Raw genomic sequence first — 12,651 nt, forward strand, 5'->3', positions numbered from 1 at the left:
CTCTGACGATAAATCAGTTTATACATGCATTCTGCAGCTCCACAGTCACAGAATCACATCACAAACACGAGTCGACATTAGACAACCTGCACCGACCAACCAGGGGATCTAACTGTACCTGTGCACGCAAATCTACTCAAACTACTTCTGTGTGTTCTGACTGGGCTTATTGCTAGAAGGTTAAATGAGAGAAAGAAATACAGGAATTAATATAATAACACGCCTATAAAACCATTCTGGCCATTCACAACCCTTGAAATACCGACGCCGTCCGTCTAAAAGACATTTAATAAGACGCACAGATCAAATCCAGCAGATTTACATCAACAAATCAATGTTTTGAAGCGATTAAGTATAATCAGACTTCTAATCCTTACAGCAGGAAACACTGAAATGGCACTAACGTAGAAAAATCTCTCTCATTGCAACATCACACGTATCGAGATGCTGCGTCAGGTGTGACTCTGCTCGTCATCCTGAACACCTGGACGTCCTGAGCAGTCAGGTTGGATCTGCCTCCTGCTGTGCACCGACACCAGATACGAAGCCATGTTTTTATTTCACTGCCAGGGGAAAATATCACAGCACGTCTCAGTATGAATCATTAAAACCTCCCGGGGCGATTTATAGATTCATGTGCATTCATCTCCACAGGTGGACTCAGTGGTGAACACGTCCTGAGATCGACGGCTGCGTGGTGATGATCCGGTCCTGACGCTGTGAACAGTCTCCTGTTTATTAAGGCATTAATTCACAGGCCCGTTTACATAACTGAGGGGGAGAGAGAGCTGCCGGCGTGCTTGCAGATAAAAAATGTGCATGTTGAATCAGATCCAGTTATATTCAAACATCCCTCGCTCTGATGTCTGTGATTTGCCTCCCTCTCCCCCGTCCCCTCACCGTCCTGCATCGCTTCACAACAGCGGCGGCCATGTTGGGTTATATAAACCTCCAACCGGACCGGGCTGCGCAGCCACTAATGTCTGAACGGAGTCGGATCTCCAGGACGACTCGCTGAGTGAAGAGAGAGAGCAACCAGATTTCAGGCAATTAAGTTTTAACAGGCCGCGCTGACCTTTTACTTGACGTCTCAATTGTGAGCTTCACATTTTGCATCTTCGCTGCCGTCAGCAGTGCAGCGTCACCACAGGAGCGAGGTCATCATGAACAGATGTAAAACACCGGTGGAGCAGCAAAATGATCATAGACTAGATGTTCACTGAACAAACGTGCAGAACGGGTGTGAAATCTGCTCGTTTGGTTGTTTTAAACTTCATCGTCAGGGATGCTGTGATGCTGCTGAAGCTATAAGAAGACCAGGGAACATGGTCGAGGAAAACATGAAGGCCTCGTACCGCCTCCGAAGGCAGCTGGTTCATGTGATGATGTGATCTTGTAAATCCATCTGTCCTTCTTCAAATATGCAGATTTTATGACTAATGCATCTGTTTTTGACACTTATAATTCTATAAATCTATTCTGCCAACTCCAGACACTGATAGCATCGTCCTAAATGGATATAAGATTGTAAAATGATGCTGTCTGGTTGAAGGTTTGTTCTCTGTGAGCAGGTTCAACATGGCAGCTGAGCTCGTCACTTCAGGCTGGTCGACACCCAGAAGGTAAGAAACGAGCGGCCATGTTGTTTATCTGTGATCCAGTCCAGCAGTATGAGCAACGCTGTACTCACACATGCAGTGAAACGTCTGTGAGAGAAGATAACACAGAGGTCACACTGATGAGTTACAGAGTGTTTAACCCTCTCAGTCACCTGCAGCCTCCCGTCTCATTAATGCTGCCGGACTCTTAATGTTTGACTAATTACTGAGAGAGTGACAGAAGTTTGGGTGATAAAGTGGAGGACAAGACAAACCAGAGACACTGAATCTGGCTGTTAATTAGTGATTATTAATCACTCACTATTAATCATCTGACTAACTGTTCCTACATAAAAACATGAATTCAACATATGTAAACTTCTCTTTTATTTGTCTGCAGATTAGGAACTTGTCGCCTGTGGGCAGCACTGAGGTTTGATTGGACCCACCAGGTGTTTCTGCTGAATATAATAAAAATATGTAACTGATATATTTTGTTTCAGGATCTCTGTTTATAAATATTTATATATTTTTTATCCGAGCACAGCAGACAGAGAGAAACTTTGTCCAGGAAATGAATCAACTTAGTGAACGTGGGATGTGTTTCCTTTCCAATATTAAGTTTTAGTTTTGGCCCTCCAGGGAAAATGAACCCCTGAATTAAAGTCGATATTATGACGTGTGCTAATGATACTGTGGTAATTAAGAAATACTGCTCAGTCAACTGAGATCCTTTCTTCCACACAGGTGACTCAGGATGTCCTCTCTCCATGTGGTGACGCACAGGATTGTGGGTAAACATGCAGTAGAATCAACAACCATCATATCATTTTGATCAGAGCCATCTGTGTGTGTGTGTGTGTGTGTGTCACTTTGTGTTCACACACACACACACACACACACACACACACACACACACTCTGGTGTTTCTACTACCTTGTCGTCACCTGCCACCCTGCTGCCGACATTTATGACAGGAAACAGTTACTACTGCGACCTTCTCACCCCGAGTCAGAACCAGAGCCATAAAGAACAGGACCAGGACTGAAAACCCCCGTCAGTTATTACATTTACACAGCGAGGCTGCAGCTCGGAGCACTAAAGACATAAACTCATCTCAGACTGTATTTACACGCACGCTTGATCACGTCCGTGCTGCTGGTTTGCTGATTAGCAGCATGATTCAGTTGTTGGCGCCGGTGCAGATGCAGTAAGACGTGATGTATGACGAGCGCGGCGCGTTTCACAGGTTTCAGGGAAGTTACTGCAGAAACACAACGTTCATCAGCTGCGTTCTGAATCACTGAATGAGCAATAAAAGAGCTAAAAGCCTGCATTTATGTGCAGAACTGTGCAGGATGATATACCTCCATCCATCCATCCTTCACGTGTGCTGGCAGCTCGCTGTAATCACCACGGGAACAATAACCAGCAGATATGGAGATGCCCTCATTTCCATTCCTCGCACATTCCAGCCCGGACGACGGCATATTTCATCGCCTGTCCAATCACATCCCACCTGGGGAAGATTACAAGCTCCCTGCTGACTGCTCCTCCTCGACGCTCCCTCCTTTCTCTTCTTTAATATTACTGCTCTCCTCTGCCCTTTATTTATTCCTTCCTCCTTCCTCTTCACCTGCATCACACTCACATCACACACACTTCACACACACTGTGCATCAGTACGTATTTGTCTGAATCTCACAGTCAGATCTCCAGGTCCCGTCCTGTAGCAGACGGCGTGTTGAGGCTGTAACAATATATTATATAATGATGAAAATATTCCCCCTCACACAATCGAGCCTGCTTGTGTAAATGTTGTGCCATCATTGCTACGTAATAGCCCTTTTATGGCCTATCTGTGTAAATATTTGGCGGTTGTAATCACCCCGTGACAGAAACGTAACATGAAGGTAAGTCAGACAATACATGTGTGCGTCTCTTTCTGCTCCGGCTTGATGTGCGTGCGTGCCGGCTGCCATTTTGTTTGCTTTCCAGTTTCCCGTTCAGAAGCTGCCTCTCTGTCTCTGCATCACACACCTCTCTCTTCATCTCTCACAGATGAACCATCTTCAGATGAATGTCTCACATCAGGTGAAATACTCACTCCAGTGTGATTAATAAAAGTTTGCCACACATTTTTAAAAAGCCTCCATTGAGCCGACGGAGACGGAACAGCGGCTCGTTTTCTGCTCTGCTGCAGAAGCTCACGACGAGATGATGCGCTCAGATTCAGACGATGCTTTAATTCTGCTTTCATGCCCCCAACAGCTGGATCTGAAGGTTGACGTCCGGCCTGGTAGTTTGGCGTTTATCTGTGACGCGGTGTCAGACCAGAGATTGATTCCTGTTGTGAAAATAAATCTTAAAGTCTTAATTGTGACGGTTACTACAGCTCCTCGTTCTGCAGGGCTGTTATCACTCCTGACAGAAGACCGCAGTGACAAAGGCAGTGAAGTGAAACGGATCGAGTGGGCGTTCCTTTTTTTTAAATTAACACAGCTGAATTGTCATTTGGCTCCAGATGAGACACTAAATGTAACGTGAAACGATATGTATGCAGTTGAAAAGGCTCGGAGGAACAATCGCTCTGTGGCCTGAAACACTTCCTCTCTCCCTCTTTGAACGCGTTACAGCCGTGACGGTAAAGATAACGTTACCGTTCCAGGAACCACGGCGCGCCTGAACAATAACAGCAGTGATGTAACATTACACAACGAGTCCGAGTGTCACTACAGCTGGAGCGCTCTCTGCACAGAGGAGCTGCCGGTAAGTGCTGCAGTGACATCCCAGCGGCCCGCTCCACAGAGGAGGCCATGCATTATTGACCCGAGAAGTCCAGGACACCATCACTTATTCATCCGGCCCGCTGTAACATACACATCTCAGACACGTGGCTAAAGAGCAGGAGGGGAAGGATCACAACAGTGGAGGCTTCCTGCCTCAGACACAGGATCACACGTCAGAGCCGCTCAGAGACACGAGGGTGAAGCACACGAACCGAAGCTGGAGCTGATCCCAGCGCAAACTGGGCGAACTGTGGGGAACCAGTTCATCACAGAGCTGTCGTACTGTGTCAGGACTAACAACCAGCCATGTACCTTCACACCTACAGGCAAGTAAGAGTGACTGACTGACAAAACCTGCACGTCTCTGAGCTGAGGGAGGAAGCTGGAGAAAACAACCGTGCTAACCACTGCACCGCCCTGCTGCTCAGCATGCTAACATGCTACACTGAAAATACTGAACATGGTAAATGTTACACCTGCTCATGGTGTGTTCCCACATTCTCAGCTAGAAATTTTAAATGGAGGCAAGAAGTCATATTTCTGACTCTGGAAAGTCCAAGATGGCTGCTCTGGTCAAATCTAGTCACAAGTTTCCTGGGAACCCGCAGGAAGTCTCATGATTGTCAAGGTTGTGGAGATGCATGTATAGACAAATTAGATAAAATATACTATTTACGAGTACATCTGTCTCTGTCTGTATGTGCATAACTCAGCATAACACATGGTTATCAGCTGGTAGCAGGCACCACAAAGGTGTTCTCGACTGCTTCTATCCTGGTTTTCTGACTGAATGTGCCAGAAAGAGGTCGATCTGAGCGTGATGTCACTTCCTCCTCCAACGTCCAGGGTTAATGATATGCAGCATAATGCAACTCGGATAATGTTAGCAAGCTAACATTAGCACTGATGATGAAAATAATCATCAGTCCCTTTGCTTTGAACCCTGTCAACAACAAAAAAGAGACATTCACAACTGAAGACACGTCAGAACAAATCTGCATAAAAAGCCTTGAACCCATCTGCGTATTTGAGTTATTGTAAATAGAAAAATCTCGGCTGAATTCTTGAAATATGCCATACACACAGTATTAGACTGATGATTATTGCTCACACAGGATGAGCAATTATCATCAGTCCTTGCCCGTGGCGTGATGACGTCACGATGCTCTGACAGTCTGGGTACAGAAGAAGAAGAACATCATGTTTAATAAGTGATGTTTTGTTGAGCTGTTCTCACAGATTCTGGTGCAGACGGGAAGAAAAATACACGTGGAGGCGTTTCTGGATTAACTCCCATCTGACTGATGAGCACAGTGACCACTGGGCAGCTGAGGTTATACCATATGATCTGACCACAGTATCCTACGAGGCACGTCATGCGACACGTGAGGGAATGGTACGAGACGTATCCTGTCCACGCCTCGGGCAGCTAACCAGGCCAAGTCGAGGGACGAGGTAAAGCAGCAGGAGGCAGTGAGAGTGGAGAGCGGATGAACACGTCCGGGTCAGATCGGTTCATAGTTTAATCAGTTTTGTCATGGTGATGGAAAGCGATGTTGGTTCTGGGATGTGCGGCTCTGCAGTTTACAGCCTCCTGGAAACATCGGAGACAAAAGAGAGAGAGAGAACGTCGCTGATGGCTCGAAACTCGCTCGGTATTCCAGTCACGCCTCCTCTAATAACTGCTGCTCCTCCACAGTGACAGCTCCAGGAACAACTGCTGACCTGTGTGTGTGTTAATGTAAGAGCTGCTCCACAGTTCATCCATTATCGTACAAAGCAATGTCATCGTCCCATTTATTGTCTCTTCAAGGTGGCGTCGCTGTTGCATCAGACTGTGGGGCGGAGAAGACGAGGGCGAGGCCGGTGATTTGGCACCGACTGTCTCGTTCCTCTGGTTATTACTGGAGCACGGCTCTGCATCAGCCAGCAGAAGGAACAACAGACGAGGAGACAAGACGAGAACGACTGAGGTGTTTATTTTAAATCAAGAGCAGGCGGCTCATATCGTACCAGGATGAGATAGAAGATAACTCATCAGTATGCACAGCAGACCACCGACGCCCTTCAGCCCCGCTCGCTGGGTGAAAGCAGGTCCGGGCTGCATCATCTGCCCGACCACAGAAGCACCCAGAGCCACGTTTTATTACAGATGACGTTTAGGCTGCTGGAGGCCGTGGAGACAACATGACAGGGAGGCGTGCTGCTGGGCAGGAAAACTGAAAGGATAAAAAGTGCGATTGGGTTTGGCGGCGTGGACGAACATATGACCGACAATCAACCAGGCAATTTCTGCACAGGCCTCTGCAGCCTGTTTTGAATTAAACGCACAAGCTCTCATGTTTTACGACGCAATAAACGTCAGGACGGAAAGATGCGAAGGCTCTCAGGGTGAAAAATACGGCAGATGTCCTTTTTATATCTGCACGTTAGATGGAATTCCAGGCAGGAAGCGCTCAGGCCCGCCGCAGGAGGAAGAATTCCTGATGTTGTAGCGTCGCCGCAGGGAGAAGAACATCAAACTGTGACGACCTAATCAATACTGTTGCCTTTCATCAGTCCTCTGGTCACAGCCTGTTGGCCTGGAGCGGATTTGTACAGTCGGGGATAACGACACATGACGAGAGCTGAAGAAGTGAGTCAGGGATCCACAGAGGTCCATTTACAGTCCAACAGGACCGGGCCCATGCTTTACAATGAGTCCCAGGTTTTAGTAGTCAGGACGCTAAAAAGCCTGATAAATATTTGAGAAGTCATTAAAACAAAGACATTAAAAAGCGATTAGTCGTCTCAGAGGACGAGAAAAACCTTCTGAGAGGAAACTCTGAAAAATATCTTATTTCTTAATCTGATCGAGCCGCCGAAGAACTGAAATATAAAGAAAAACCTTCTGTGGATGAATAAATGTTTCTTTAACATCTTAAATGTAAAACTCAGGGCTGATCTGTCTGGGGGGCTGATTTGCTTTTGGTCCGTCTGAGTCCAACAGGACCTTTTCTTCTGAATCAGGTCCAAACATCAACAACCTTTAACGTTCACTATCATGGAGGAAGAGATTCTGACATCTTGTCATTCTTTTTACTCAGAAAACGACTCAAACAGTAGAAGAGAAGGTCGGAGCGTGGAGAGCATGCAGTCAGGTGTGAAAGCTGCAGCAGGTGATGTTGACCTCCAGTGTGGAGGCCAGTTTCACAGGATCAATGACACTGATACTGTCAGACTGCATGTGGACGTTAATGCTGCTGTGTTATAAGTCAGTCTGCGGCTGTAACGCACGCAGTCTTCATCCTGCGTTCCTCCATCCTACTCACGTCCTGATGTTTAAGGGTGGTTGCAGAGGCCGACCTGCACCGCCGACCTCCGTCAGCTGCACTGCAGCATCGTAAATCACACAACAGCAACGGAACCACACACACATGGAACCACACACACACACAAGCGTCTCCTCGCTGCACATGTTTGCAGAGGACTGATACAGTGGTATGTATTGTCCCTGCACCTGAGCACACAATGCCATGTAATGCAGAGGGCGGAGGACGTATTCATGTTGACCCGAGCAGATTAATTGGTGGTTTCATGCTTCACTGGCGCGCGGATAAGAAGTCTATACATGCTTTTATTCTGCCAGAGGAGGTTGTGTTGGGATGATGTACAGTAGAATAACTCTTAATGCTGCGATGAAAGTGATACGTGTGATACGGCTGCAGATCGATCCGTCTGCATCGTATCCGCCACACGTAGTGACACCTGAGACCTGAAGCTTGTAACGTGGAAAACATCAGTAACTGTCGACTGATTGATGTTATCATTTCTAATTCACCTTCAAAACAAACATATACATATTCCAGTTATTTTTAACTGCTTGTATTTGGGACATTTCTGGTTAAATGTCCCTCTCACAGAGATTATTCACACCGTTGCTCGGTGTGATTTAACCTGGCAGTCGCTCACTTTGGCGGTTTCTTTCGCCCGTATTTTATTCTCTCCATGCTTCCATTTTCTGACTCTCCATCTCGCTCTCTCTTCTCTGTTCTAATCACTTTCATTATCTCTGCCTAGATTCCTTTTCGTTAATCAAAAGAATAATATTCTAACCCTGAGAGAGCAGAGAGAGAGAGAGAGAGAGGACAGATGGCAGAAGGATGACAGCGTCTGACTGAGCTGAAGATCGGCCGCACAGATACAGAAAAAACATTGGAGGGTTTTTATTATTTTTATTTTATTTTTAGCTCCAGGAAAAGCTTCAGAAGTCGGAGAGAACAGTTGTCACATCGCGTCTGTGAGAGGTAAGATGAATAAAGCTAAATTTAGAGAAGTTCTGCTTTTGTGCGAGAGGCTTTTTATCCACAACACGTCTCCATTAACACTCGTTCACCTGCCCGACATGATGCAACCACACAAACACACGTGACAACTCTTAGAAGTCGACATGCAGCATATCGAGCTGTGTCTGTTTTCCGAGTCACAGAGAGAGATGAAGATTAAAAACCGTAGTTTTTAACGACGTGGTTGGATGAGCGATCGTCGCCACAGCTTCGCGGCCTCGACGGGCAGCCATTTTGTTTCTCTGTTTTGTTTTGTGTCTGTGAGAAAGTGAGAGTTTGACCCGCGAGGGCTGACTGGGCACAAAAAGAGGCTCGACTCTGTCTTCCTCTCATCCGTCTCACAGTCATCTGGGACGAAATAAACACTCTTTGCCTTTTTGTCTTTTTGGGGGGGGAAATGTGATTCTTCACCTTCTTGCTGAGACAAGAAGACTGACATCACTCTCATGTCTGAAGCTAAACAACAGCAGCCATTTAGCTTAGCTTAGCTTAATGACTGGAAACAGGGGGAAACAGCTAGCCTGGCCCCCTGCTGTGATACGAGGTTGTGTTTGTTTCCCTTCATCAGTCAGTGAGAATCATCCCTGTACGAGTCTGTCATTTATCTTGCAGTTAAATAATCGTATAACGTTGCTGGAGAGAAAATATTTGAAGCTGAAAAAGATCTTTTTAAGCAAAAGCCACGTGGGAGAAGCTGTCATGTAAAGAGACGCTGTGCTGTGCTGCATGTTATGGTCATAAAGTGATATTTCCATTGCGATATAATTCAAGATTATTATTATGACTAAATCACAGTTTTCATTGTGATGTAAAACAGTAAAATCGTGATGGTGTGGCGTCAAACGAACGAAAAGAACGAAATGTTTGATCACATCTGGAGAAGCTTTGTAGGTCAAACATCTCTGCAGCACTGCAACACGTCACCACAACACTGTGACACAATTTAACTTCAGATAATAACTGCAGTCCTGAGATCTGGATGTTGCACTTAATCATATCTCCAGTTCGAGCCCCAGCGCTCACCACTAAAAAACTAAAGAGAAATCTTTGGGCAAAGTGACTTTGCACAGACAGAAATAAAATAAATGATGTCTTCAGGAAGCAGACAGTCCACACTCAGACAGAACCGCCACGTCTCCTCGGGCCCTGGACTCTGAACCAAAGACGGGCCTGAAGACGAGAAGTAAACAGCGTTCTTGACAACCGATAGCGATTTTATTCTGGGAGTTGCTAATGCGACAGCAGCAGAACGAGCGCTGCTGAATCCATGAGGCTGATTCTGTTTGTCATGCAGCTAAAACCCTGAGCTGCTCCGACGGAGAGGAACTTCACCGCAGTTCACAATCCAGACTAGTTTATAGAAGAGGGAGCGAGGCAGTGGTCCAGTTCTTTGCTCAAGGGCACTCAAAAAATGCCCTTGAGCAAAGAATGATGTCTGCTTCCTCTGCAGTGCCTCGTCTCAGATTCAGGCTTCTTGTGAATTAACTCCAAAGACATGAAATAAAACCTTTTCTTCCTAATGAAACGATGCTGACGGAGTCTGCTGGTCTGTCTTCCTGTGTTGACCAGCAGCTCGAGGACAGAAACCCCTCAGTCTGCTCTCACATCGTCCCTCACATGTGTCAGACGATTCATGCGGCTGTGTGGTTCTGTTTGGGCCTGTTCAGAACCTTTCAAATCACAGAAACTGCAGGAAACAATGCTGCTGCTCTTCATCCCGTCAGCTTCTTGCATAACCAAACTTGATTAACACTTGAATCCTAAAAAACGAAGGGGGGGGGCTGCTGGATAGGATGAAATGTGAGGTGTACCTGCACCAAAACACGCATTGCGCAGCCATCCAGCCAGGCCGGGCCGGCTCAGTATCACCAGCATCGATCACAGAGGCTTCAGGAGTGCAACACAGGCAGGGCGTGAAATGAACGAACAATCAGCGGATAGTGATGGTGTTGTGAGTCACCGTTCATCCAGAGAGCAGCAGCAGCCTCCATCAGTGTGAACAGTACAGGCCTGAAACCCCCTCCCACCACCAGCAGCAGCTCCAGCAGCACCACCAGCACCAGCAGCAGCACCACCAGCACCAGCAGCACCAGCACCAGCACCACCAGCAGCACCACCAGGGGACCCCCTCCCTGCTCCTGTCTTCCTCCCTCCCTGCAGTCTGAACTTAAGGATATGATATAGCGGTCATGGTAACTGGAGCCTCCTCGGCCTGCTGGGCTCTCATCTGCCATGTCAGTGTTCAAACCCTGCAGGCTGATCTCACATCTGTTTGCTTCCTGTCAGTGATTCTAAAGGTCATTAAAATCATCTACAGGAATCTGATGTGCTGCGTGGTGTGACCGACACTCAGTCAGCCCCGCATGTGACCGCATCTCCCCCAGCCCGCCCGCCCGCCCCGTGCGGCGCTACAGCATAACACCAGGTGCGCCAGAGATCAACAGGACTTCACTATCTGATCTGCCGCAGCGTCGAACCTCAGGACGGCCGAGCCTCGTGCGTGTGTGTGTGCATCACGAGGCTCCGGATCCGTGCGTGACGCGCCGCACAGGGGCGTCGGTGCACCGCAACATCCAGACAGCTCAACACTTCATCACATGTACCGCAGATAACGAGGCTGCGCCGCTTCACGCGTCGTGTGTCCGCAGCCTGGAGCGCGCGGTACCGATCCACCGCGCGCCACGCGTGACGGGCAGACAGCGTGTGCGGGGCTCATTGACAAGTGATGTGCGTCGCCTCGGAGACGGAGGATGGGTGAGTGGGTGAGGGGGGGGCTGGGTGTCATAGTGCGGGTTTCACCACGGTCCTCCCCGGCGCTCCTCTCCCCTCCTCCCCCTCCTCCTCCACCTCCCCCTCCCCCAGCAGCACCGAGGTATCTTCGAGCTCTCTTCACGCATCAGTCACGCAAATATAGCACCGATATATATATGTATGTATGTATGTATTTATGTATTTTACCCGCTCGTGAGGCAAAGACTGCGTATAGAGACACAAATAAAATGGAGCTGGACCTCCTCCTCCCTCCTCCTCCTCCCAGCGCCTCCACCATGGCGCAGTTTACTACACATGCCACCCTCCACCCGCAGTCACCCCGACTCCTCTCTGCTCAGCAGCGGGGGAGCTGATGCTGGTGTGTTCTCTCTCTCTCTCTCTCTCTCTCTCTGTCTGTCTGTCTGACACGAGTGCGACACATTGATTCATGATTCACCATCTTGCTGCGACATCAGCAGTCTACCTGCTCTGATGTGGAAACAATGAACCAGCCCCGCGTCTCTCCGACAGACACACGACATGGACCCGCTGAGACATCCAGTCCAGCCTCTCCTCAGGAGGTTTAATCCTCCCGTGTCGCTGTCCGAGGTACCGAAACACCACGAGAAGAAGAAAAAACGCCCACCCTGAACATACGCATAATAGCGCACCGCATCCATCCGCTGCGTGCTCGAGATTTATCACCCGGGAGGTCACGCATCGCCTTCCTTCTTCTCCTCCTTCTCCTTCTCCTTCTTCACACCCTCTATTTCTATCCATCCCGCCATCAATGCTGTAAATCCTGCTCTACAGTCAAACCACCACCCCAAAAAAACACAAAGCACAGAATCAAGAAGCGCGCAGAAATCATCCCAGCAAGAATAAGAAATGAGAGAGAGAGAAAAAAAAAACGTGTCAAAACGCACCAAATTCCGTCTGTTCGAGGAGAATACACGGTGAGAAGAGAGTCTCCGGTCTTACCTGAGCCTGTTGTCGGTGCCCCGCAGTCAGTATGGGAGGAAATGTCTGCGTATACCCACAGCTAAGCGATACCAGCCTCTCTCTCTCTGTATATGACTGGGATGCTGCAAAGGCACTGCGCGTCGGCTGAGTCCTCCTCGCTGCTTCTTCAATGGGAGGGAGGGGGGAGAAGGGAGGGGGGGGAGGGGGAGGGGAGGAGGGAGGGGG

General features: G+C 48.1%; 1 protein-coding gene across 2 annotated transcripts in view; it reads right to left on the minus strand.

Annotated features, from left to right (window-relative positions):
- The window catches only part of snap25a (synaptosome associated protein 25a), a 30,989-nt gene extending 18,399 nt beyond the window's left edge, over positions 1–12,590 (minus strand). For both annotated transcript variants that reach the window (XM_037086704.1, XM_037086706.1), the window contains exon 1: positions 12,445–12,590. The gene's annotated coding sequence lies outside the window, so the exon portion shown is untranslated. The remainder of the gene's footprint in view (positions 1–12,444) is intronic.
- Between the last annotated feature and the right edge of the window lie 61 nt (positions 12,591–12,651).

The sequence above is a fragment of the Acanthopagrus latus genome, chromosome 22 (assembly GCF_904848185.1).
Source record: "Acanthopagrus latus isolate v.2019 chromosome 22, fAcaLat1.1, whole genome shotgun sequence".
Taxonomy (NCBI): domain Eukaryota; kingdom Metazoa; phylum Chordata; class Actinopteri; order Spariformes; family Sparidae; genus Acanthopagrus; species Acanthopagrus latus.